This window comes from Polyergus mexicanus, unplaced genomic scaffold (genome assembly GCF_030449975.1).
Source record: "Polyergus mexicanus isolate NDT 795.1 unplaced genomic scaffold, iyPolMexi1.0 SCAF_12, whole genome shotgun sequence".
NCBI classification, from domain to species: Eukaryota; Metazoa; Arthropoda; class Insecta; order Hymenoptera; family Formicidae; genus Polyergus; species Polyergus mexicanus.
Window position 1 is genome coordinate 1,857,233 of NW_027223332.1, and position 25,468 is coordinate 1,882,700.

Sequence of the window (25,468 nt, forward strand, 5' to 3'; positions counted from 1 at the left end):
TACCACTTATAACATGAGCAGAAGGGAGTAGAGAGAGGAGCGCAATTACGAACATCTGCTCTCGAATCTACGTACACACATAGAGCGGCGAGTTCCACACCGGCTTTCATAAGCTCGACTTTAATCCTTAAACGCGTCCCGTCGCTCGTCAGCACCGGTAATACTCGTTAACGTATATCCGGGGATCGTTAGACGCGACGATGAGGCGGTGCCGCGAGCGTTAAGACACGATTTGCGAACTTTTTGCCTGTCAAATTGATCGTTGACGCTTTATTCTCTACCTGTACCATCTCTATGTACTAAAATATTGAATATACAGAACAACAGGATATCGATCGTTGGCCGATAAAATAAAATGTATAAAACGATTGGCATTTGCATTAATTTGAATAATAATTCATTGCTTTCGGACGCGATATCTTTTCTTGTTTTTTCACGTAAGAGTCTGAGCACATAACAACGTAACAGTTTACGATAGACATAAGTCGTAGACGTAAACAAGCTTTGTCGTATGTCATAAATTCAATGTGCTATACATAATCGAAAATAAATATATACGTAACTTAATTATTTCTAAATAAATGTAATTATATTTAGTTATTTTTGAATTTAATAATAAAATTTTAATAAAATCTATCGTAAAGCAATGTTCATTTCCGTGCTCATTATATGAAATTAATATAATGAAATATAATAATATAATAAAAAAACTATAATTTCACGCACAATTGAATATTTTATATTAAAACCAAAATAAAAAAAAAAGAAATGCAAATCATTTTTTTATTGTTATGATTTATTATATGGATTTGCTCGTATATTTTAGTTAAATATAAAAAAAGACAAATCAGATGGCTGCATAGACGATGGCATGTTAAACCAAGTTAATCAAATGAGGATGTTGCATTCTACGCATACGTCAAAGCTTGTGTTTATGTCTAGGACTTACGTTTGTCGTAAACTATAAACTGTTACGTTGCTATGTGTTCAGATCCTAAAATGATACAAAAGCTTTAATGATACAAAAAGCTTTTGTATAATGCATTCCCTTTAATCATTAATACCAATGTGCAACAAATATGAACTATTTAACTTCATTATTAATATGATAAAATAGGAACATTGTTATAATTAATTTATGTTAATCACATAAAAATAGTTTAAAATTTTGAACCATACGAATGCGCATATTATGCTATTACAATTAATAATAGATAATTAATAATGTAAAGTAATCAAAAATAATTTATGACATCTATTATATAATGCTGTTTCTGCAAATGAGCAACAGTATTGTAATTAATATATGCTAAAACAAGAAAATGAATTAAAAGAAATATAATATTATGATTCTTCCATAAAAGAGCTACGGAAGCTTTGTAGACGGCTTTCAAATTCCCCTCGAGATGAACATAATTCGCGTAACAATACAGTACCATGATTAATCAACGTCACTTCGTTAGAACGATTGCATAAGCTGGCTATGACCCTCCGCATTCCGAAATCATGAGAATTACACAAGCATTTAGATATCCTAATTTGTTATAGCACAACTTCGCGTGCACGTCACGCGTTAAATACACGTCTGTTTCCCGATAAATATGGCGAAACAAATAATTTAGCAGCAATGTACAATGTTCAATAATTAAGTAATAAATTTTTTTACGTGAGATATGAACGATGCTAGTATTTTTGTCGTTCTATTTTTTTATAAATTGTGTAGGATATTTCTTTTTATATGCACGAAACAAATATCTCGGACAAAAGATTTTACTTTCCCTTAATAACACATCAAATTTTTAATCGCCACTGGGACTATCGGTGTCGCATAAATTATTTGCAGCGTCTTCTAAAGTAACATTTCTCATAATGCAAGCGTTATATGCGGCAAACATCCAGCCAACAGTTTCTTGCGCCCTCATCAGTTTGCACATATTAGCATGGCTTTTGTCCCCTGCGGTTGGTTGAATACACCAACGAGATAGACATGCTGCGAATGGGCGGGCAAGCTGCTTTGATACTCTAACAAGCGCGAGCAGCGCCTCTGATTTATGTTTATTATACCTATTTACATAATGTTAACTCTTTATATTCTAAACAAGATAAAATTACGGCGAAAAGAACTTATACTTGACACCTGTCATATATATATATATATGGCAAAAGTTTTACTGCCAGATTGTATCTATACCTAATATCAAATTTAACAATGTAATTACATTGTTAAATTCGATACTAGTTATAGATACAATTTGGCAATAATTATAACTAGAGCTGTAACTACAAAAAGTCTGATACAGCCAAAACTTGGTTGTAACACTCGGTTATAGCATTTGTGTCGTAAACGTAAGTAAAAATAAAAAAAAAAAAAAATAAAATAGCTTTATATTATTTTAATATATATTGCAAGCTAATATGCATTGCCATAATTTTTTTTGTATATAATAATAATTGTATATGTAATAATTATTTATATATCGTTACTTTTCCCCTCAAATATATGTATAAATTCTAAAAGTTAGGTATACGTTAGAAATTAATCTCGGATAACTTTCATCGTTGGTGTTGCATCATATCGTTATATATTCCGCCCTCGTCAGGGAGATAACACAATTATATCTTAATTATGTACACTATGCGTTCCCAAGAAAAGCCAGTTGATCGCTAAACTACTACTGTTAACCTCGTTTCCATAATACAGTAGTTATACACACCGCAATCGTTACATACACGCGCAAGCATTAATCTTCTTGTAACAAAATAATAACAACTGATATCAGCTATACCGATATATGCATACGTGAAGTACCCCGCAATTAATACACGTCAATCTTTCAAGAACCTAATTGCATAAAACTTTTTCATCGCACACACACAAATACTTTTTATTTTAATAAAAAAATATTTCTAAAAAGGGTAAAAAACATTCAAATATCTAAAAAAATATGGGACAAATAAAAGTTAAAAAACGAAAAATAAAAAAGTGTTTTATTTGATATAATATATATATATATATATATATATATATATATATATATATATATATATATATATATGTACTTGATATTTTTTGCCGTAAGATAAAAATTTCTCATTCATGAGAAATCGATCGATTCATAGCAGTGGAGTTAACCGCGTACAACTGCGCTGACCTGCAACATATAAATATATATGTATAAGATTATAGTAATGCCCAAAATAATATATCAAAATATTATTAAATGTATAAAATTTAAATCTAAAATTCGATGCGTACAATAATAAACCTATATTTAATGGAATAATAATATAATTTCCAAAAAAAAAAAACGAATACTCTTTAAGTATAAGAGAGCTTTTATTTCTCTCATTCTTTAATCATTCAAATAAACGATTCAAATAAACAGGTAATAGACGCGCAATTAATTAAAAATAATATAAATTATTTGTTGTTCCGCCGTCGCCCGATAACTAAGTTTTCTCCTCTTTTCAAGCTATTGTTGCATTTATTCGCGAAAACAAAAACTATCTCGGGCAGGATGAGAATAAATGCGCGACATTTTGCAAATTAATCGAAGCTTGACGAACCGTTTATCTTTTAACTAACGTCCGTTTCATTTTCTAGCGCGTAACTTTATGCGAATTGAATAAACGGAATCAATATTCCGTTTCGCGGACGATTGCACTTCAAATCAACAGATCGAGATAACAACGGTAATTTTGAGTAAAAATTAAGCCCGAAGTAAGAGACAATCAAATCAATTAATTATATTCACGCGAATGAGATTTATTCCGATTTTCGTCTCCATATTCACATCCATCTCAGATTGACTTGAACTCGCTTAGTTACGATTCGTTATGAAACACCAAGATGTTATATCATAGACAATATCATACAGCAAATAATGAGAGAGATAGTATTCATTTCCGTGATCCTAGCGATCTAGACAATCTAGGGAATGAGAGGCCAATCTCTCGTCGTGAGTAAAATTGGACTAACACTAAGTTACCCCAGTCAACTCGTCAACCCGATTCATATGAGATATTAGGGCATATAAAAGTCATCACCACAAGCGATATCAGAATAGACGGGACGGAGAGAAGGAGATCCATTAACGATGATTCCATAATCGACCGATTTGGGTCGAACCGCTTGTCGGAGCAGAACGTGCTTTCATTGATCGTTCTGCAGCAATGCCTCAATGAGATATCCCGCTCCATCGAAGAGCGATCATCGGTGACAATCATAAATGCGAAAGGAGATATTGGTAAAATAAGCCTTACAAGCTTTAAAAAACCGTTGCGTACTTAGCTTTCCCTTCAGGGTAAAAATAAACCTTCCGGGTATTAAGCCCTCCCAACATGAAAATCCAATAATCTCGTAGACAAAAAATCGCTTTGCAAGTGTACCTATATATGCGTAAAATAAAATCTAAAATAAGAAAAATGATTATTTTTTTATCTCGAGATCTCGGAAATGACTGCATCAATTTTATTCTGGTCGCAATTTAAATCTTACATCAAAATTATATCAGAAAATTGCTGTTAGAGTTTTTATTACGCGGTTCTAGTTTTAAATATATTTTAATTGCATGCACGTTTGATACAAAAATTTCGGATAAGCTACTTGATAATATACAATGATATGCCATGAAGATGTTTGTACGACCAATAGCTTTTTACGTACTTTACGTTATGACATCGTGACGCAACGCTTGATTATGCACTCAAGCAAAAATAATAAAATAGAAGTAAGATAAGAAACAAATCTTAAGAAAATCCGTAGAGAATTTCTCATGTAAATTTTATGCACATCAAGAATTCTACTTTGCGGAAAGAAATTTTTAAGTCAATAGTTGTACCACTGATTTCATTCAGTACTACGAGATACAACGTTCCGTCACCGCTTATGAAAAAAAAACTGCATATCTACGATTTCATCATATGTCACTTTTGCCTTATGTATCGCGACACAACCTCGATGTAAGCTAAGCCTGAATACCCGTGGAAGCTTTATATGCTGGAAGGTGACAATAATGTGCAGCCGATAGTGCGAGAGTGGGATCGTGCATCCTGTTCGAAAACCGATAAATCAGAGGGTGAAACTATCGCCTCTTTCTCGCCGTCTGCTGGAGGCTCGGCACTGCCGTACCTTTCTTAACTCCCTTTCCGTTCTTTCTTCCTGCTTCGCTTTTTTCACCTACGGTGCCGCGCAACGTCTATTTACCATAAAATAGAGTTTCCAGCTCTCTAGGCAGCTAGACTTGCATTTACCGCCGCGCCGTTTATTTCTTCCCTTCTTATCGCACTGCGAGCGACATACGGAAAAAGTTCCGGACGCGTAATGTGGATGAAAAATCTTGAGTACATCTGACATTAACTGCACGCCATATGCGATTCGCCAATTGAATGGACATTTTCGAAACTAACTATACAAGTACGTTGAAAATTTCTTCACTATCGTTCTTTTTTTTTTTTCCTTTTTTGCGAAACTCAAACAAGATGAAAAGCAAAAATATTTGTTTACTTAACCGCTATTTTATTTTGTTCTAAAATTACATTCTGGCAAGCCCTCTCTCTACGCTTATTAAGTTAATATTAAGTGTTCCCTTGTATTTCTAAACACACATCACTGTTATTTTTTATAAATTTAATTTTATTATTAGTACTTTTAATTTTATTACATTTACGAAAAGTTTTCAAACTATTATCTCATCTTTTTTTTTCAATTATAAGGAAAATATTATGCACATGTTTCTAAAAATATCGCATATTTTTTAATTATCATTTCTCGTGTGAATCATGATAATAGATAATTATCAACAGTAAATAAAATTTTCAATAGAATATTTTTCGACATATTCGAATTGACGTCATCTTCATCGATTTTCGTCGATAGATATTATATAAACAAAATCCTTGCTACATATTCATTCAAAAATTTAGAAAAATTTGCATACAATCGCGATGTCAAGTGTCTCGTAAGGCGGATTCGAAACTATGTAAGAAGAAATATTTTTCGAACTTGGAAGATGCGATTTGGATGCAATTTTGTATCAAGTCTCGTAAATATCTTTTCCCCAAAATGCATTACTTTGAAGGTACGAAAACTTTCAGAACACACTGCTACGTATATAGTTTTCTTCGACTTTTTACATCGAAGCAGTTGCGATTGTCGAGGAAATTATAAATCTGCGTATTACATTAAGTATTATATCGAAAATCTAGTTTCAAACTATTATTTCTTGTTTCTTTTTTGTGATTATGCAAAGAAAATATTATATATATGCTTTTACAAAGACCACACATTTTTTAATTATTATCTTGCGAATCGTGAATAAATTTAATAGATAATTTCCAGCAGTAAATTAATTTTTCGACAGAATATTTTTCGATATTCGATTTTCGATACAAGTTGGTGAAAAAAACACGCGTTTGTTTCGAGAAATACAAATTTATTTAATTCCTTAAAAATTTCAAATAACATTTTATTAGCCTTCAAATTTAGCATTAATAGTGTCTCTCTTTAATTAATTCTTCAAAACAAGCATTTAAAGCATAATAAAAAAAAAAAACAAAAAATATTAGAATAGATAAATAATTTATAAAAGTATGTCTATTGCATAATAACCGTAAATATTCGTTGATCATATTGATCATTATTTTCATATTCGTTATCATTTGCAACTCATATGTTGAATTTTTTTTTAGCATCATGGCGCACGATGCTGCTATCACCAGTGCATAACGCGATTACGTCCGTGGAAAAAGGAGAATTTTCATTTTGCAGTTTGATCTTCGCGAGAAGCGTGTAATTCATCGTGTAAGCACGTCGACGAGGTAAGTCGACTAAACACGAACGGATCTGCAATATACGCGACAGTCGTGCTAAACGTGAATTGGGACACGATACTTTTTCCGTTCTCGCTCCCGATGCCTCGAAAATGAAAAAGAATATATTTAGTCACGTACTTACTATAAGAAGGGTTGAATAGCTAGCTCGTAGGGTAGAGACCGCGATTCCACTACGAAATTCACGATCGGGCACAGCTGTCGTTGTTTATTCGGTTTCGAGAGTGAAGAGAATACTTCGCAACGAGCCTGAACGGGTTTCCTATCGTATACGTCGATAAGTTGACAGAGATAAAATCGCACAAAACGGCTACTAAAAAGCGTGTAAAATTTGCATGAGACAGAGATACGTCAGCGTAAATTTATGAATGTCATAAATATTGAGAGTAAAGCCGATACTTAATTTATTGAATTTATTATGCGTCGTAAAATTTTTTAACTAAATCGAATATAAAGCTGATTATCGAGTCTAGTATCACACAAACTCCATCGAAAGGACACTGTACATATGTACGTGTATGAAAAGAGTTTTCAATTTGTCGTTACCAGAGATTACGTGTCCACACTTGTGCTTTATTGTTTACAATGTACTAGAAATGCGTTGAAAGTAAATTTTTCCGACCACAATCTCCGCATCAAAAAATATCCACATCAGTGTAAAAGACAAAATAAATATTATTATATATTTTAAAATGTTTCTTGCCACGACGAGAGATTTACCTCGAGTAATAAATCACGAGAGAATTGCTACACCACACCATTTATCGTGCGCTGTTGTATTTATCAACTTGCTCAGTTGCAAATTACGTCGCAATGATAAACATTATGCAAAAATTGTTTTAAGTGGACATTTCCCATTATTATAATCGACCTTTCACTTATTAATAGGATCTCCTATATCAGTCCAATTAAATCACATATAATGAAATTGTAAAAAAAAAAAAAAAAAGAAAAAAAATTGCGCCAAAATGTATATTTCACAATCAGACAAATAATTGAATCGCGTGTTAAACAGAACTAAAATAATATTAATCATGCAAATATTTAATCTCGCGATACAATATCATATAAAATTCTACGATAACAAAAATGGAAGATAAATTATTTGATAACAATCACTGAAACAAAATGTAACCTGTAAGCATCGTCCATTCGGGTGATGTTTACGATTATATCGCGTGCCCAAAAGAATTCCGCTTGTTGTAAAATTGAACTTCTGCTAGTCAGCATCGACTCAAAACGAATTAACAGCACGTGAGATTGCATTTACCGCCGTTCGAAAGCGGCTACGCCACATTGGCAGAAATTTTGGTCAGAATTTCGATTGTGCAGCGAAATAGTTTGAATTCGAACGACGCTATTATGCACATGCTTCTAGCTGCTAAATGCGCACGAATACCAGCCAGTAAAGTTTAACACGAAACAGTAAACAGAGCTAAGGTTCTTACGAGCATAAATTCGGCTATATTATGTATTAAACAAAGCAAAATACAATAGTTTAGCATTGAATATCCATCATAAACTTACAGATAAAATTTGTTGCAACACTTTTTTTTTTTGTATTTTTTGTATACACGCAACGTCGATAACCGCTAAATTTTTGTTAAAAAAAAAAAAAAAATCGCCTCAAAAGAATAATGAAAATTCTGGTTTTCGTAATGTAATTTTCATCCGACCTCAAGTTCAATTATTGTGCGTTTTTTCGTGATAAAATTTTCAAAGAGTCTTACATTATTCCGCATTAGAAAGAAACTCCAACACCCTAACTCCAATACTCCCGGCCAAAGCCTGGGCTACTTTGATATCGGTGGAATGTCATACTTTTGAGAGATGGGTCGGCACGCGCGCTTACTACTTACTATGCGAGAGCGACTTAGTCTCCCGAGCACGTATCAGTGTCGCGCTTGTCTATGGAAAGGGTGACGCATGTACGCACAACCGATGTGCCTCTCTCATTCATCCTTTCCTACGACTTCGCCTCCGGCTCTTGCATCTCGCAGTGCTCCGGAATACATTCTCGTAGCCTCTTAGCATTTCTGCTTCGTCTCTTTTTCGCACGGATTTTGCTCGAAACTAGCGATATAATAGCGAGACTACCTATGTATTCCGGTCGCTGATCTATGAAACAAAATTGGGGTGTTGATAATAGTCCGTGTAACGGTAGGTGTATACAGCCCCGGTCGCTGCCGTGAATTAACTGGGTGCAGCTGTTTCGTCAAACCACCCCGTTTTAGCTTTACCAGCGACAGGAAGAGTAAAAGCGTAAGAGGTTGTGAGCGATCGAGGACGTGGTGAGCTAAAAACGAGCGCGCCCTTGGCGCGATATAATTTCTTTGGCCCGCAATGAGACTCGGTAATGAGTTGTTATTTGAAACATAGAGCTACACACATTGTGAAAACGACGACATTAACGACCACCATAAGTTCTCTCAGAAACGCGGCAAAGGATGGGGAGAAAATATTGCTGTTGGTTGTAACTTATTTAGCTCATTATAATTGCAGCAACGTAAAATTTATATAATAGCCAGTTATATATGTGCGGTAAATTATAAATATATTTAAGAATGTGAAATTTGCGTTAATGAGCTAAGCTTGTTAAAGAGATTTTATTTAACAAAGATGGCTCTTATTTTAAATCATATCCCTTATTTTTAATCATATTTTATGTAATAGTATCGAATTTATTCATTTTGTAGCAAGAGTGTAATAATATTATACACCTAGTATAAATATCACATGCATCATATGTAATTATAACCGGTTTCATCGATGTCAGGCAATTTTAATGGTAATTTAATTTAATTGATGTATATTTCGTCTATTTCTAATTCTATTTTCAAAATGCACGAATAGTTAACTAAGACTCACATTAGATTAAACCAACATAAATTCTTAGTAAAATTCTTCTCGCTAAATGCGTGAAATTATATTCATCAGCGACAGTCATGCTGATATAGTTTATTTATGCAGCGCGATAAATAATGTCGCTATCTGTTAACGCTACTGAAATCACGTGGCCGACGCATGGAAAAATGCGCAGCTAAATTAAAGTAAAGCTTGGGGCGTAAAAAAGCGCAAGATTATCAGCTGCAGCTGCGATCGATGATGGTCTGTTGCGCGACGCATGGACGAGCGTTTCGGCGATAATGTTTGTAATTAGGCGAGGTTATAAGGTGCGGAGCGGACAGACAATTTGTGTCGGGTTGACCAGAAATTCGGCAAGTAAGTTATCGACTCGTAGATTATCGGACTGACGTGTTCCGCATGCCGAGAAGTCCCCGACTTACCTACTCGGGTTATTGGACATTCCTTATCGCTCTCACGTCCGTTGCAAATTCTGGGACCGCGCGGTCTAAAGCTACTGATTGCCCGATTAATTTCATTATACATTTTCTGTCTAACAATTTTATTACGCCGCCGTGAGAGAAATAATTATTCCGCGGAAGCTTTTTTTTACAAAATTGAGCTCTGTCGTTCCCCTTTCTATATTGGACGAAAATTGAAAAAATTAATTTTCTTGACAAAAGATATATAAAAATATATATTATTATGAAATAATATTAAACTATATTATTATGAAATGAAATACAGATATGTCTAAATTATAATATATTTGTTTTAAATACGATTTAATAGTATATAATAAGATCTATATCTATAATTTCATAGAAGATACATATTGCCTTCAAAAAATTACTAAAAAAAAAAAAAAAGATTATATTGGCATATTTATTTTGCAAATAAAAGAACGAAAAATATATCAAAGAATGTAATACACTTTGTCATTTTTACAGAAAGAAATGTATAATATATAATATGGCTATTTAACAATATTATCAAAATGTATGTGTGTGTCATAGTATACGTATGTACGAAATAATCGAAAAAATGCTTTGCGCGAAATTCCACGTCCCATTCCCGAAAAGTTGTCGAATCTATCGAGATATCGATTCTCCTGGAGGGGCACAGGAGGGTTCTTGAACTCGTAGCACCATGGGGAATTCTAGAGAGCCTTTCGAAATCTCAAGACGTACGTATCGTCCGAAACGCACGGAGAAGATAGGTCTCGGGGCGTACACCTTTTCTTGCCAACAGCAAGATTTTTCTTCCAGGCCAATGACACAAGACCAATGTAATTTCGCCCAACTGTTTTCTGCGCAATCTCGCAGATTGTGCGAAAGACGAAGTAATATTGAAACAACGATCTGTCCAAGAAAATTTCTTTGCTTGAAGAACGTATCCTTTCGGCACATGCTATGGGAAACATTGTACATACCATATATACGCGCATACATCTACGCATACACACACACACTTTTCTTTAATACCTTTTACCCAAGTCTAATTAGTAAAAGAGGTCAGTACCGATGTTATGGATAAGCGATTATGAGCTAAAACAAAGAGATCGCGAAGTGGCTGTCAGTGGCAGCTTTTGTTCACACAGCCACTATTCAGAGCTTTCACGCTTCGTCTACTATTCATCTTCTCATTAGTGACCGTATCCCCATGATGCCGAACAAACGAAAGGTGCAAATGAGTCACACTACCGGAGAAGCAAAGTGCATTTGCCATTAGGAGAATCAATCTCCGCACCCACCATTCACTTCTCGATTAGCCTTTACGTGATACCGTAATTAAGCATACTTTACGTCTTTTCCATAACTATATATTATTTTCTCTTAGATAAAATGTTTATGTAAAACTATATCAATAATATATTTATTGACAAGCTAATAATTATTACATATTCAATGACCTAATAATTTTCATAGTATTATATTCAAAGTATAAATAAAAAAGTATATATGTTAAAAAAAAATGATATATTGATTTTAATTAATTAAAATACACTATACAATATTATAATATCTCTTGAATTTGTATCTCACGGTTATTTATAAACGTAGTCCCATAGAGAATACGATGTAATATTATCAACGCTTGCGCTTCGGTGATGCGGTAGCTATTTAGCAATTTAATTGGAATCAGTCGAGAATCAGTCTTGGAATATTCGCTGCACGATTTAAAATCGGCAGAACGCATCCGAGAGAAATTACGACGACGGAGCACGTCGCGGCGAACTCGCACGTTCAACGTTTATACGTCAGTCCGTGTCCGGATTAATTTAATGAACCGCGATGTTTGCACGCATGCCTACGTGCATTTAATACCGATTTTCCCGTAGCTAAAAAGAGACAGAAAAAAAACCACGGTAACCAATAGTTTGCAGAGATACATATACATAGATAGAGATGTATATGCATACGTGAATAAATATGTATGCGCGCAAACATGCGTGCAGTTCTCTCTCTCTCTCTCTCTCTCTCTCTCTCTCTCTCTCTCTCTCCGCGTGCGACGCACGCACGGCCGTTCCGCGGCACTGTCGTATGGCGATTATCAGATTTATAGTTTGCTCGCGGGCGGAATCGTTCGGGCGGGTAACGTCACATCGAGCGGGGAAAGGGTATTTAGACATATAGCAGCACGAAACGCGACGGCGGTAAAATGAAATATTTGCCGATATCGAATCGCGCGAACGCGCCGCCCTTCGGATTTATAAAAATAAATATCCGTCTTCTCTCTCTCTCTCTTTCTCTTTCTCTTTCCCTTTCGCAGACGCTGATTGAATTAATCATTTTTTCCAAATCATCCATAGATTGGTGATTTATATCTAATAGATCGTGAATAATATACATCCCGGGATTTGACATGTATAAAGAGTATTGAGTTGCGACTTTTAAGTCATTTTTTTCTATCCTCTATATTTTTTCAAAACAAAAATATTGTCGACATTAAATAACGAACAGTTCCAGAATAAAATATTTCGATAAATCTCGTGAATATATTGAACGAGATGTACAGAGTTGCTGTAGTGTGTATGAGCGCTTTCTCATTACTTCCATGAGATTGCCGGTCGTTCCTTTACGTGACTACTGTTCCTAAAAAAAAAAATAAAAAAAAAATAAAAAAAGGGGGGGGGGACCTTATGAGAGAACGCAATTTGCTTCTTACAATCAATCTCGGGAGTCGCCGGAAGGCTTGTTTTCCGAGAGATTGCATGCGACGAACAGCTGTGATGAGTTTGCTTTTCGCTGAAGAAATGGCAGATATCACAGTTGAAGTCAACCATTCTACGGAATAAATACGAACGTAGATATAACACCGTAGGGACGAAGGTACAATTCCGTAACGGGGGAAGAGGAAAGTTACGAGAGAGGAAAAAAAAAAAAGAGGACCCGGTGGAAATGTGCAAAAGCACGCTCATATGCGGTCCAACTGGCCTGTTAACTTATCTAAATGTAGCGTCGTTTTGGCTAGAACAGGCGTTAACTTTATCGAAACTCGTTTTAATAAAACTGAAACGCGCGACGTGCCGTTAACCGCGTTGGCAAAATTGAGAATTGGACGAGAATTAGGCTGCGTTAATTTAGAGTTAGATTACGAAGCTGTGAAGCGAGAAGCCTCCACGACGTGACGACGCACGTTTCCCAGGCGAAAATTATGCCGATCGTAAATACTATTACCCTTGTTATTGCCATTCTTGGTCGTTAATGCGTTTAAGGTCCTTTAACGTGAAAGGGAGACTGAGATGAAAACAGAAAATTAAGAATTTTATTCGTTTAATTTCCAAAACAAGATGTATGTTTGTTCGCGTAATTGAAAATTGTTGTTCGCAGCTCTCCTCTTTTTCGTACACTATGTGACACGTGTTATATTTTAATTTTCTCGTAGACATGTTGTATTTGTATATTCAACGTAAATATTTTCGTACGTTTCGTCATAACAATTGCTGTAAGCTAATTTCGCGCAAGTCACGAGATTTCGTGAAAATTTAGATTAATTTAAGTATTATGTCGCAATGTCGGTGTCTCACAGAGAGAAGAAGGGCATTGTCCTTGCCAGGTACAGCAAAGTTACTACGGAAACGAAGAAACGGGCTAAGGAAAGAAGAGCAGGAACGAAACAAGAAAACTCCATTACATTATGAATCTGCCCTGTTTCATAGAATGATATGCCTGTCGTACGAAAGCCATATCTATGCATTGTATTATCGTATGCTAATTATCTGCACGCAATTTTATTTTCATCGTTTCCTTGCGGAACTTCTCTCTTTAGATCGGACTTCGCTCTTTGGATCAATATCAAGATCAATCCTACTTATAGAAAAGATGCAGCACATTCTGGTTTATAATGAAGCTTGAAAATTGCGTACTAAAATTAACGTACTATTACGGAATGGTAGTCGGCTCATGAAATTCGTGAAGCATTACAAATTTGGTCTACCCGAGCTCAATTACGCTGATGAATTACGCATACCCATCCTCCCACGCGGATTGGAGAATGAATTCATCTTCGTCATACTCGTTGGCATACATATCTACCGGATAAAGTGGCATTTTCCTAGCTAATGCCGCTTGAAAATCTCGCCGCTCAATAAAATAAAGAGTTATTACATAATTGAGCCTAGCGGTATAGTGGAATAAAAATGTAAGCGTATAGACATGCCACAGGGAAAATATAAAAACAACATTATAAATATATATGTATATGTCGTATTGTCTCAATCACACTCAGTTAACGAAATTAACTTTTACAATATTTTATTAAAATAATAAAGCAAGTAACGAGAACTGAAATTATCCTTATTTATTATGCTAATCTTTTCGCATTTCTTCAATTTTAATTCATTCCTAATGCCTTTAACAATATCTCGCAAATAAATTAAATGAGCTTTGCCTTTTTCTATTGGTGGAAATTTCTTGCACTGTTTCCCGTATTGCGAATAATTTAAAAACAACAAATGCAACAACAGTAGAGAATATTTCCGTCGAGTTCTTGATATTTTCTTGCGACTCTTACTGAACCTAATTAAAGCTGATGACCCAATCCTTTTATTGGGCGGAATAAAAGGCGCCAACGCCTTTTACTCCTCAAGGTAGAACTCATTGCGAGAACAACGGCTGCAGTGGCAAAGCTTGATGAGAAATTCCGGAATGGAAACGATCGACTCTATTTCGGAAGAGTCCCCGATCTCGGAAAAATGCGCTAAATAAAAGCAACGCGTGAGTACGCGAAGAAATATACGGAAAAGAACTTTAGCATGGCTCCCATCCCCCCTCCCCCTGACGATACACAATATCCACTTTGACGCCGACGGGGTACCACGACAATTGTGTCTCGCATCGTTGTCACGGGATGCATCGAATTTTGCAACCGGAGGAAACTCCACGGAATTTCGTAATTCGCCGCGTGAAAATTTCAACGCCGCCGCTGCTCTTGTCGTAAAGAACCAGGTGCGTTCAACTTTGTATTACAGCTAAATGGAGAATTTCATACTGTCGAGGGGCCAAAGCGCATGGACCTCAGGCCTGCTCCCCTTTCTTCCGCCGTCCGTTTTTTTCACGAAAAAAATATAAACATATTAAGAACTCTTTTTAAAAATTTTCGTAATGTGCAACGAAAACATTCAATATTATTTACGCGATCTACAATGCGAGAAAAATAAGCTGATATTTGAAAATACACTATCCGTCGTTAAGTTACAATCAACAATTTTCAGAGAAAAAGTCCCCTATGCCGTTATACTTTTATTTCATATTGATATGATTTCGTGCTGAAATAGCTTTATATGATTAAAAAAACGTTGCCTAAAAGGGGAAAAAAAAAAACAAAAAAAAATAGATGACATTCTCACTCAGTTGTAAGTAAATAAAGTAAAAAATCCGAAATATGCTACCGACAGAAAAAAAAATGTACAAAACAAATTTCATATCAGCGTACGATTTCTTCTGTTTTGAAATGATATTAAATTTCTAACAAAATGCGTATGAGCGATCGATACAGTGAATGCTAAGAGTGCGGTAGGTAAAATGTTTAATTATTAAGATGGGGTACAGAGAGAGAGAACACAAAAGAAAATATTTTTATGTTCCATACAAATAATTGTTTATATTCTTGACTTTTTTATTTGGAAAAATTATTTTACGCCCAATTGTGCTTGCTTATCAAAAACTCAATTCTCTAGTTATAAATTAACGATTGATAATGTATATAGAAATATAATAAAATTTGTAAAAACACGATAAATATGAAAATATATTATTAAAGAGATTTCCCTCGGTGAATCAATTAAATAATAATCTAATTAATCCAATATTCGCGCAACTCGGTATACTTTCATTTAAATATAATGCAGATTATGCGCGTTACTAATTGAACTATATGATATCTGCAAAAACATCTGTAATATTTGTGGAATGTAAAAATCTGCATAATATTATTTTGCTCTAATAAGAGATAGACATAGAATCAAAATAAATCATAGAATCAGAATTGGATTGGTAAGTTGGAAGATCCATAAGCAACGAATGGAGCAATTGTTGAAAAACTTTTCGAATTAAGATAATATGTGTGCGCCGTCTAAAATATTATACGATCTAACTTGGACCATTAATTTTCGATGTCAGATTTGCGCCGAGCGTGCGCGTATTTCTGATCCTAGATGCTTCGATAAAAAAATCCAATCATAACAACAATAATATGCTTAATAAAGGAAATCTCGCGATACCTAAGTAAAGATCAGTTACCGATGTATTCGAAAATCCGGCACGTTATGCTCCTATTTGCGTTTTGCGAGCGTCGGTGGCAGTTTAGATAGAGCAATATTTATTCTTACGAAATTCTCGATTCTCGAGAAATCGGACATCCATAGCATTTCGACGAGAGAAAGAGAGAGAGGGAGAGAAAGAAAGCACTGGTCACCACGTGGCCAATTTTATTCCGTCCCAGATCGTCGTGACTTTCGTACGGACACGCGTAGACCGACCTAATTTCGCACGCCCCGGGAAAACGATCGTTCGTGGCCAATTCCATGAACGACCGGTACTGCATCACTGGCCACTGGTAATATCGCTTTCAGTGGTGGAAACGCGGTTCGATTACCCTCCTCGTCGACGAGAAACGACGCGGTACAAATCCTTCGCCGGATGGTGTGAGGCGGAAATGGTCGTACGTGTGGCAGACTCGTACGAACAGCATCGAGAATCGTCGAAGAAGCACCTACTGATTTCCTATTAGCCCGATTTCTTATCCGGATCTTCGCGTCCATCGCTCGACTATAAGGAAAAACGTAGCGCCTAGCGTGCTTTTTACGAAAACGGACGATCCGCGATGAGGAGAGAAACAGGAGTTATTCGCGAATATAATTTATAACTCGCTAAATGTTATCTCGGACTAAAAATGAATAATTTGCTATATCCTTCGAGTCGTTACAAGATACGAAACGTGGCAACGTTCTTTGTCATTATTTTTTATTTATGTCTTTTATTTTACGCATGGAAGTATGATTGCGAGAGACGAAACGTGATGAAATGTTAATGATTTTCAAGAAATAATTCGAACGCAAGGGAAGATGGAAAAAATTTAAGTTGTAGGAGTTGAAAAGTGGATCCTCTGAAAAATGAGATATATTTGTTCCATTGGCAAATTTCGTACTTACACATCGAATCCGCAAAACGGACGGAAAGAGGCAAATACAGCGCAGATAGTTTCTTTCCGATTTGCACCATTAACTTATTCTATTTTAGAACCGTCAACTTTGTCTTATATCGTCTCCGTATACGATATTTTATCCCGAGACGGCGAGTGTTGGATTCTGCCTTGCGAGACAATGACGCGTTGAAAATTTCCGCCATTAATCGTAAAAATGATCGTATAAAACATGAAAGAACAAAACGCTTAAAATATTTCGTCGTTGCCATCATCATAAACGCGATTCTCCTCCAACATCCCGTTTCTCGCTGGATTTTCTAACGAATGTCGTCCTTGCCTGTCACACTGATGATTCTCACGTTAAGGTAAAGTATAGCAAGTACCCAGCCCTGTTCCCTCAAATTTCCATCTTTGGCGTACCCTCAACTCCCCGTCCCTAGATTATTTACGCGTGCACCTCCATTCTCGTAGGTCGAGGAGCAGCGCGAGCAGCAGAAATACTACTTTCGGAACTTGGAGAACTTCTGATGGAAACCACCATGGGCGCAGTAGAGCGGAAATTTATGGATTTTGTTCGGTACCTTCGTCCATGACAAGGCTGCGTTCTGATTTACGATCCAACTATGGTGCGTTATCGGAGACACGACGACGGTATCGAAGAGCGAAAGATGAAAACGGACGCGCGAGAGAAGAGAGGAGAAAAGTACGTAGCACGCGTAGAGTCGCAGAAAGCTGGTTGACGTGCGATCACTTTAGCTGTTACGCGTTTCGATCTGACCATCTCTCCTCTCGCTCTCTTTTTCTGTATGTTCTTGAGATCACGCTGCCGCGCGTCGATTTTTCGCCGCGTTAGCAACACGATCAACACGCAGACACGCGTTTACCGGTATCTATCCACCACGTCGGACGGAAGATCAAGAACCTCGAAGAAGCGCGCGCGGAAAGAAGCTTACGGCGCGCTCGGTGGGAGACCAACGTGACATGGTGATGCATGAGAAATCCGTTTTGTAATAGAAATCGTTACCGCGACGTATCGACGCAGCCGCGCACGGGGCTACCCGGAGATACGTCTACGGATTTCCGTTCTTCGGCGAGGAATCTCGCAGCTTAACATGCGAAATTTCCAACCGTGCGTCCACCGTACGTAAGATGCATCGTGTTTTTTACGTTGAATTTCCATAATCTTTCAATTTTCGCCAGAAAACAAATTTCCGCCTCGCAGCAGGATCTTAGATTTCATCGTATCAAGTATCCTGTGCAAGAAAAAAAGCATTGATTTATCTTATTTAATTCTATTTAATCATCCGTTTCCGTTGCCGATATCATCGATACCGAAATTTTTATTTCGATTTTCGCTTGAAATCGAATCGTCAATCAAATATTTATTGAAATATTAATGTCATAGTCATCATATAATTTTTTGTCCAGGGGAGTCTCTTTTATTTTATATTGTAAAGAGAAAATATTCATTAAATAAGTTAAATTATAATATAGTATGTACTTTACGCAACGTTTCTGTTTTTTACCGAACTGATATTTTCAGCTTAAGATTTAACCATCTACTATTTCTAAGTACCCTGTAAACAATCAGTCATATATCTCGTCGGCGTGATCCGTAACAGTCCAAGCTTCACAATTAGTTTGTCTCGTCATTGATCTTCGCTAACGGCGCGTCAGAGGGACTTAATTAAATTGCATGCTAACTAACATAATCTGTCTCCGCCTCCCGATAAGGGGATAGCGATGCCTGAATTGGGGAAACTACAGAAACGCCAGGACTGTCAGTTTAAGGTAATTAGTTAATGTTCCATTGCCAACGGACTTCTAGCCCGTCTGTAAACGTACACTATATCTATGTACGCTACCATTTCCACTTTCATCCCGTTGCAACCCGCCAGTTAATTTCCAGACAAGGGCGCCGCGAATCCGTTGATAAATCAGACGCGAGCACATGTACCTATGTGCAGGATGTATAAACATCCGCGCGACGGTGCTTAATCGATCGGCGACTTAATGACTACAATACGTTTCAGCCGGTGCGGGATAGCATAACTTGCTAGTCGTAAATTGAAGAACTAACGTCGTACGTTAGAGTGGTGTGTACTACTCTTCCTCCCGCAGCGAAAGATCCGACAAACGATTATTAATAACGCTGACGATGAAAACGAGCCGTTTATGTGTAGACGATTCGTCAATAAATTCAAGCGAACATAGAATTTACCACTGCAAACAAACAAGGGTTTGAAACTTTCTTAGTATACAAAAATTTATTAAGGAACATTAGCTTGAAAGTGACGTTAATCTTAGATCATATTACAATATATATCATGCGATATAATTCGGGGCTCTAGAGACCAGTAATATTTTAATTTGTATTAATAATATCTAAATATAATCGTACACATCGATAACAATATTGTAAATGCTTTTTATTAAGAAATACACAAATTTGTTAATTTATTCAAGCAATATCGCGATTATGTAATAATTTATATAAAAAAAGTGTCGCGTATTTATAAAGTGTTTGATATTTTCAGCGTTGGTTATACCCCTTTCCGTGTCCTTCCTCTAGACTATCGATCGATATTACGAGGTGTTCATCCAGTACGAGATGCTTCGCGGACCTTATATCACGTTAAAGGGCGCATTTAATTAGCACGTACAGTGTCCTTCGATGCGTCAAAGCGTACCGTGCCTGTTTGATCGCATATTTGTGGTATCCACAACAGGTGTGGAACGTATCGATTAACGAGTTACTTGTAGGAACAAATTATCATCGCCTTAATAGTGACGTTGACATTTGTATCTAATGTCACAGAAAACATTCCCTGTCAAAATCATCAATTTTCAATAAGCGGCAAAAAATTTTTCTCTAGAAAAATATAAGAATGTAATCTCGGTATCGTATATATGATATAATCATATGACGTGAAAGTAACGATATTTCTTTTCCGTACTTTCTCTACTCGAAAATTACAAACATTTTACAAGATTTTACGACATATAATCTCATTAAAGAACATTGCTCCGCCACTCGAAGCACAATAGAAGAAAATTGAATGGCGTGAAACGGAAAAGATAAGAACTCATCTGCGATGAAGCACGGCACTCTGATGCTTCGTCTGTATATACCGTATCCGCATGCCTTTCGCTTTCCGATAGATGCTCGGAGAGTACCAAGCGCTATGGAATGTCAGTTCAAAAGAGACAAGACAAACAGAAGGACAAGGGAGTTGTCTACTGACAAAGTCCGTCCGACACCGGTATGGACTATGTACACGATTCGATCGCGGACCGGTTTGACGTACCGTTTGAATCCATCGCAGACAGAATTTCATCCTAGATACATATCGTTTCCAGTTTTTACCGATTGCCAGGTACAATGTCATATCGCGCGCGCGAACAGAAAGAACGTTAGAAATGACAAATGAATTTGAAAAATTCTCTTTATCGGACTTTTATATACCGTCGCCGATAATTTTCACGCATAAATTCACGCACGATATTTATAAATTTTTATTATATCAGGCATAAATTTTTTAATATATCTAATCTGTAGGAAAATTGTAATAATTGTTGTAATAATCCGAGATGTGTTTATTTCGAACTTATTTTGCTATTACAATTGACTTAATTTAATTATACGAATGAACGAATTCTGTTAAGCATCCTTGTCAATACAAAGAAGAAGAATTTTTAGGATCTTCAATGATAAATAATAAAAATATACGAAGCGAACTCAAAATCGATACGTCGCTTCGTCGTTTGATAATTTCTATCAATATAGAAAGCAAAGAGAAATATACGAGATAAATTTTATTTTCCATCATTGCGCTCGCAGAAACATGATTCTATATATCTGAAGAAAGAATAAAAAAGAATTTCATATCTTCTCGTAAACTTTAAAATAGAAAAGATACAATATATTCTTGCGCGTACTCGGCAAACAATTTTCCTCTGGCAACTATTAAACATAAACACCAATATTAATAGCAACTTAAACATGTTTTAAAATGTGATATTTTTGTAATTTCTGTTCGCTACTTCATTCAATATAAGATATTCTTAAAATATTTTTGCAATTTTTGATAAATTTGAAATCGCTTCATCTTTCAAATTAACCACATTTTACTTTTGGTACCATTAAAGGTTTATCTATATTTTTATTAAAATAATTTCTATTTTTTTTTAATAAGAAATGATGTGTCTAACTTTATTGAGTATTTAAAAGATGACAAATATTTTTGCTGAAATAATATGAGTTCATGGAAAATAATCTTTCCGAATAACTCACGAAAATTTATCAAATAATGGATACATTTACATAAAATTACGGAAACATTGCCTTTTTTCTAGTAATTGAGATTCGAAAGATTTGGGAAAGAGAGAGAGAGAGAGAGAGCAATTGGCTGCAAAACGACGTTTGCATCACAATTTTAATTGACCGTGGCGATAAATATAGCACTCAGCAAAGTAGGTAGTAACGATTAAGTCTAATCGGCTAAAAACTTGTTAACTTTCATAAAATTGCCGGCATGGGATTTCGTCTCACGTTGAGTGTTAGCTCATATAATAAAAGAGCTCGGAAACTAATAGAAAAGAGAATGGGGTATATGTTCTAAGACACCGAGAACCGAATTGAAATTAATTGAGCTTACGATAGCGTGACGTGGCGATTTGTTAGAAAAAGAGACATATATTTAATGACTGTTATTGAATTTATCCAATTAATTAATTAATTAATTTTATATATATGAACATTTCTACATCTTAAATTATTACGAGGATGCATACAAAAAAATTGCGAGAATGTGTATAACTATAATCTAAAATAGTATATTTACTTTAGAGGGTTACATAAGAACGACGATGACTGTAATATCCAGAACGCCACGCGAATCCTCTACGTTAGTATTTTTCGTTCATATGAATTTAAGTATTATGATCTCTTACCGACAATTCGCATGCTCGAACATGATACTCCGAAATTCAAGAACATAATCTGAATCCCGAGGGCACAATTTCAGACGCAGGAGCTCGTGTTCACCATAACGCGCGACGAAGAACGGGGACGCCCGAATTCTCGCGCTGAAATAAGATGCTCGGCACTTGTTAGCATCTTACGCCTTGGCGTTCCTTCGGTCCGAGCCGAGAGAGCGATAGTCACGGGAGATGTATAGGATGCACGGCGGGAGATGCGCGAGAGAGGTCGAGGTTTTAGAGAACATCTGCCAGGCAGGTTGATTTCAAGCCGACGATAAAACTTCGAAATGCAGCCGAATACGAGATGGCCAGCGTAACCGTGCCAGAATTCATTAGTTAACTCCGCGGCTCAGCGTTTTCACAGACTCGTTTCCTAGCGTAGTCTCGCGTTCCGCGATATACGCGGAATCGCGTTCGCCGAAGAATTCAGAAAAACGCAGGAGGATTACAATTGCACCGGCTGCATAGTAAAATAAGCAATAGAATTCCTACGAGCGCAGTGAAAGTCTGATCCAGCCCTGCGTCAAGAAATATTGCATAATATCAACGCGAAGAATTGCGACGCAACGATCGACATTCGTAAACTTTGAACTGTCCGATATTGTACGGACGACTAAACGCGAGAAATGATATATGTGTATGAAATTACAACGTCCAATGGAAAAGCAGATATATATTTTTATTATATATGAATTTAATTTAAATGCCAACAATTATAAATGAATTTACCTTTTAATAATAAATTTAAATGTGAGAATCCAAAAGATATGAATATTATAAAATAATTATGTATATCCTACATTTAAAGATATTAAATGCATTCAACGGAAATGATACTTATTTAAAAATAGATTTAAAAACGTCCGAATCCGTTAGATTTATTAGACACATTAGATTAGTTAAATTTGATTTGAAAATCCAGACCAATTATATCGAATCACTGCTCACTCCTTTTCTCTACTGAAAGCGTTATTGGTATATATATGTGTAGCGAAAGAAATATCGCATGGGTTATTTTTTTAGAAAAATTTCGCCTCAGCAGAGTTTATTTCTCGAAAACGATAGAAATAAAGAGTAATCGGGCGAACACGATTATAGCTCTCAAACTACAAAGTATATATCGATGCATGAGGGTTACAAGTGTGAAATAGTTATTTCTACCTAATCTAAAATAATGCACGAATGAAACTCGCGCAAAATATACCAGATATATCAACACTAATGCATTATTGAATCTCTACGAAAGTGATTAATCATCGTTGTCAGAGTATTTTGTAAAATTTCATCAAACTTTGGAAATGTATCGTTAAGAAAATTTTAAATCAAATTTGTAAAAAATTTTTATACGTCGGAGATAATTATTAAACATTCAAACATTGAAAATGCAAGAGTTCCGGCAAACTTTTATCTCTTCACAAAACATAAAAATGAATTGTAAAAAATTATTCGATAAATTTTAAATATTTTAATGAGAGAGAGAGAGAGAGAGAGAGAGAGAGAGAGAGAGGTTTAATTACTTAAAACCAAGAAATTTAATAAAATAATAAAATTGTAAAAGAATAATCCTTTCGAATTTTCACTAAAAAAGAAAGCATCTTAAAATTTATTGGCAACTATGGATATTTTTACATTTATATTTGTCTCTTATATATGTCTCTCTACTTAAATCTTGTAAAAAAAAATTCTGATCTTATTTATATATGATCGGTATTTTTATTCAACATTCAAGAGAATATTTTAGATTTTTTCGTGTAACTTTCTAAAATAAATTTTTTTATTGCTTACGTTTCTTAATATTTTTCACTTATACCAAGAAAAAATATAGATCCTTGTTTCAAGTGCCAGATTTGTAAATGTACTAAATAATATTGAATTAACTTTCGTAAGATAAGTATTTTTCATTCGTATAAAATTTTCATTTTGTTATTACCGAAGATTACAATAAAGAATATGTACAACATATTTAATATTTTCTTAAAACATTGAATATATAAACAAAGAGATATTTATAATATATTTTAAACACGTCACTTACTTGTCACCTTGTTTATAATATGAGAGCAAAATTATCAAAGGGAATTTTTTTTTCATTTGTTGAGTCCCGATAAAATTCCATTGAGAGACTTCCTCTGATTTTTCCAGGTACAAAGAAATCCCTGAGAATTCTAAGTTTTACATGTTTTTCCACAAGGTCGATTAGAGCGGCGAGGTTGACCTCTGGGCGAACTCGTACGCGATAAACTCACGTAACCATCTACGCAGTTCTAACAATAAGCGATACATATACAAATACACGAGAGCGAGTATCGTCGTCCGTCTCTTTAACGTTTACGATTCTCTCTCTTATTTGCGACGGTCGCAATCGGCTCGCCGCGAGCGCAAGAGCGTAGCTCACATCAATATGTGAATCGCGAGGCGATGCATTTGGGCGCGACCGCGTGCCGAGTTACGCGTACGGCGCATGCGCACGCATTCCGCTTATTTCAGACGTCTCTTTCCGACCGATACATCGTTGCTATGTCTCCTTATCGTCACAATGACTGTACTCTCTGTCTGACCAGAACGTCTCACTTGTAGTACTCTCACTCGTGTTTATCTTTGTCACGCCACTGGTTATCATTCGTTATCTTTTTCGCGAAGCTGTCTCTCTTGTTCGAGCACGGCAGTACCAAGGCCGGTTCTAGCCGTAAGCAAATTGACCAACCACAGTCAATTTTTTTGAAATTATGGACTGTGATTGGTCAATCTCCTTACGATTAACGACATACGACTTATTATAGAACAGATTATACGACTTATTATAGAACAGATTATACGACTTATTATAGAACTTATTAGAGAATCTAACTAGAAACTATTTCTCTCTCTCTTTCTCTCACACACATATTCCACTTACCTTGCGCTATCTTTATCTAGTCAATCGCGCATTCGTAGCCCTCTCCGTCGTGATACCAGCCGCAGTCTCCGTTCCGCTAAACTTGTCACCTGCTCTCGCTCTCGCTCGTCTTCATCTCTCTCCACAACAACTATCACTCTCTCATTCGTACCCATCAGTTCGCCACAGCTTCTCCTTCTCGCACCGATATTCTTTCACTACTACGCAGAAGTGGGGAATGTGGGGATTGAATCACACTGAAGTTAGCGGCGATATGGTGGGGGAAGC

At 35.8% G+C, this 25,468-nt stretch overlaps 1 protein-coding gene and 1 long non-coding RNA gene across 4 annotated transcripts in view; one reads left to right on the top strand and one right to left on the bottom strand.

Annotated features, from left to right (window-relative positions):
- LOC138938256 (uncharacterized) overlaps positions 1-25,388 on the bottom strand; it is a 41,017-nt gene extending 15,629 nt beyond the window's left edge. The window contains exons 1-2 of the long non-coding RNA XR_011447670.1: positions 25,202-25,388; positions 3,061-3,152 (exon numbers count right to left, since the gene is read on the bottom strand). This is a non-coding gene — a long non-coding RNA (uncharacterized lncRNA). The remainder of the gene's footprint in view (positions 1-3,060; positions 3,153-25,201) is intronic.
- The window catches only part of Sfl (N-deacetylase and N-sulfotransferase sfl), a 384,325-nt gene that overhangs the window by 249,159 nt on the left and 109,698 nt on the right, over positions 1-25,468 (top strand). The window lies entirely within an intron of this gene.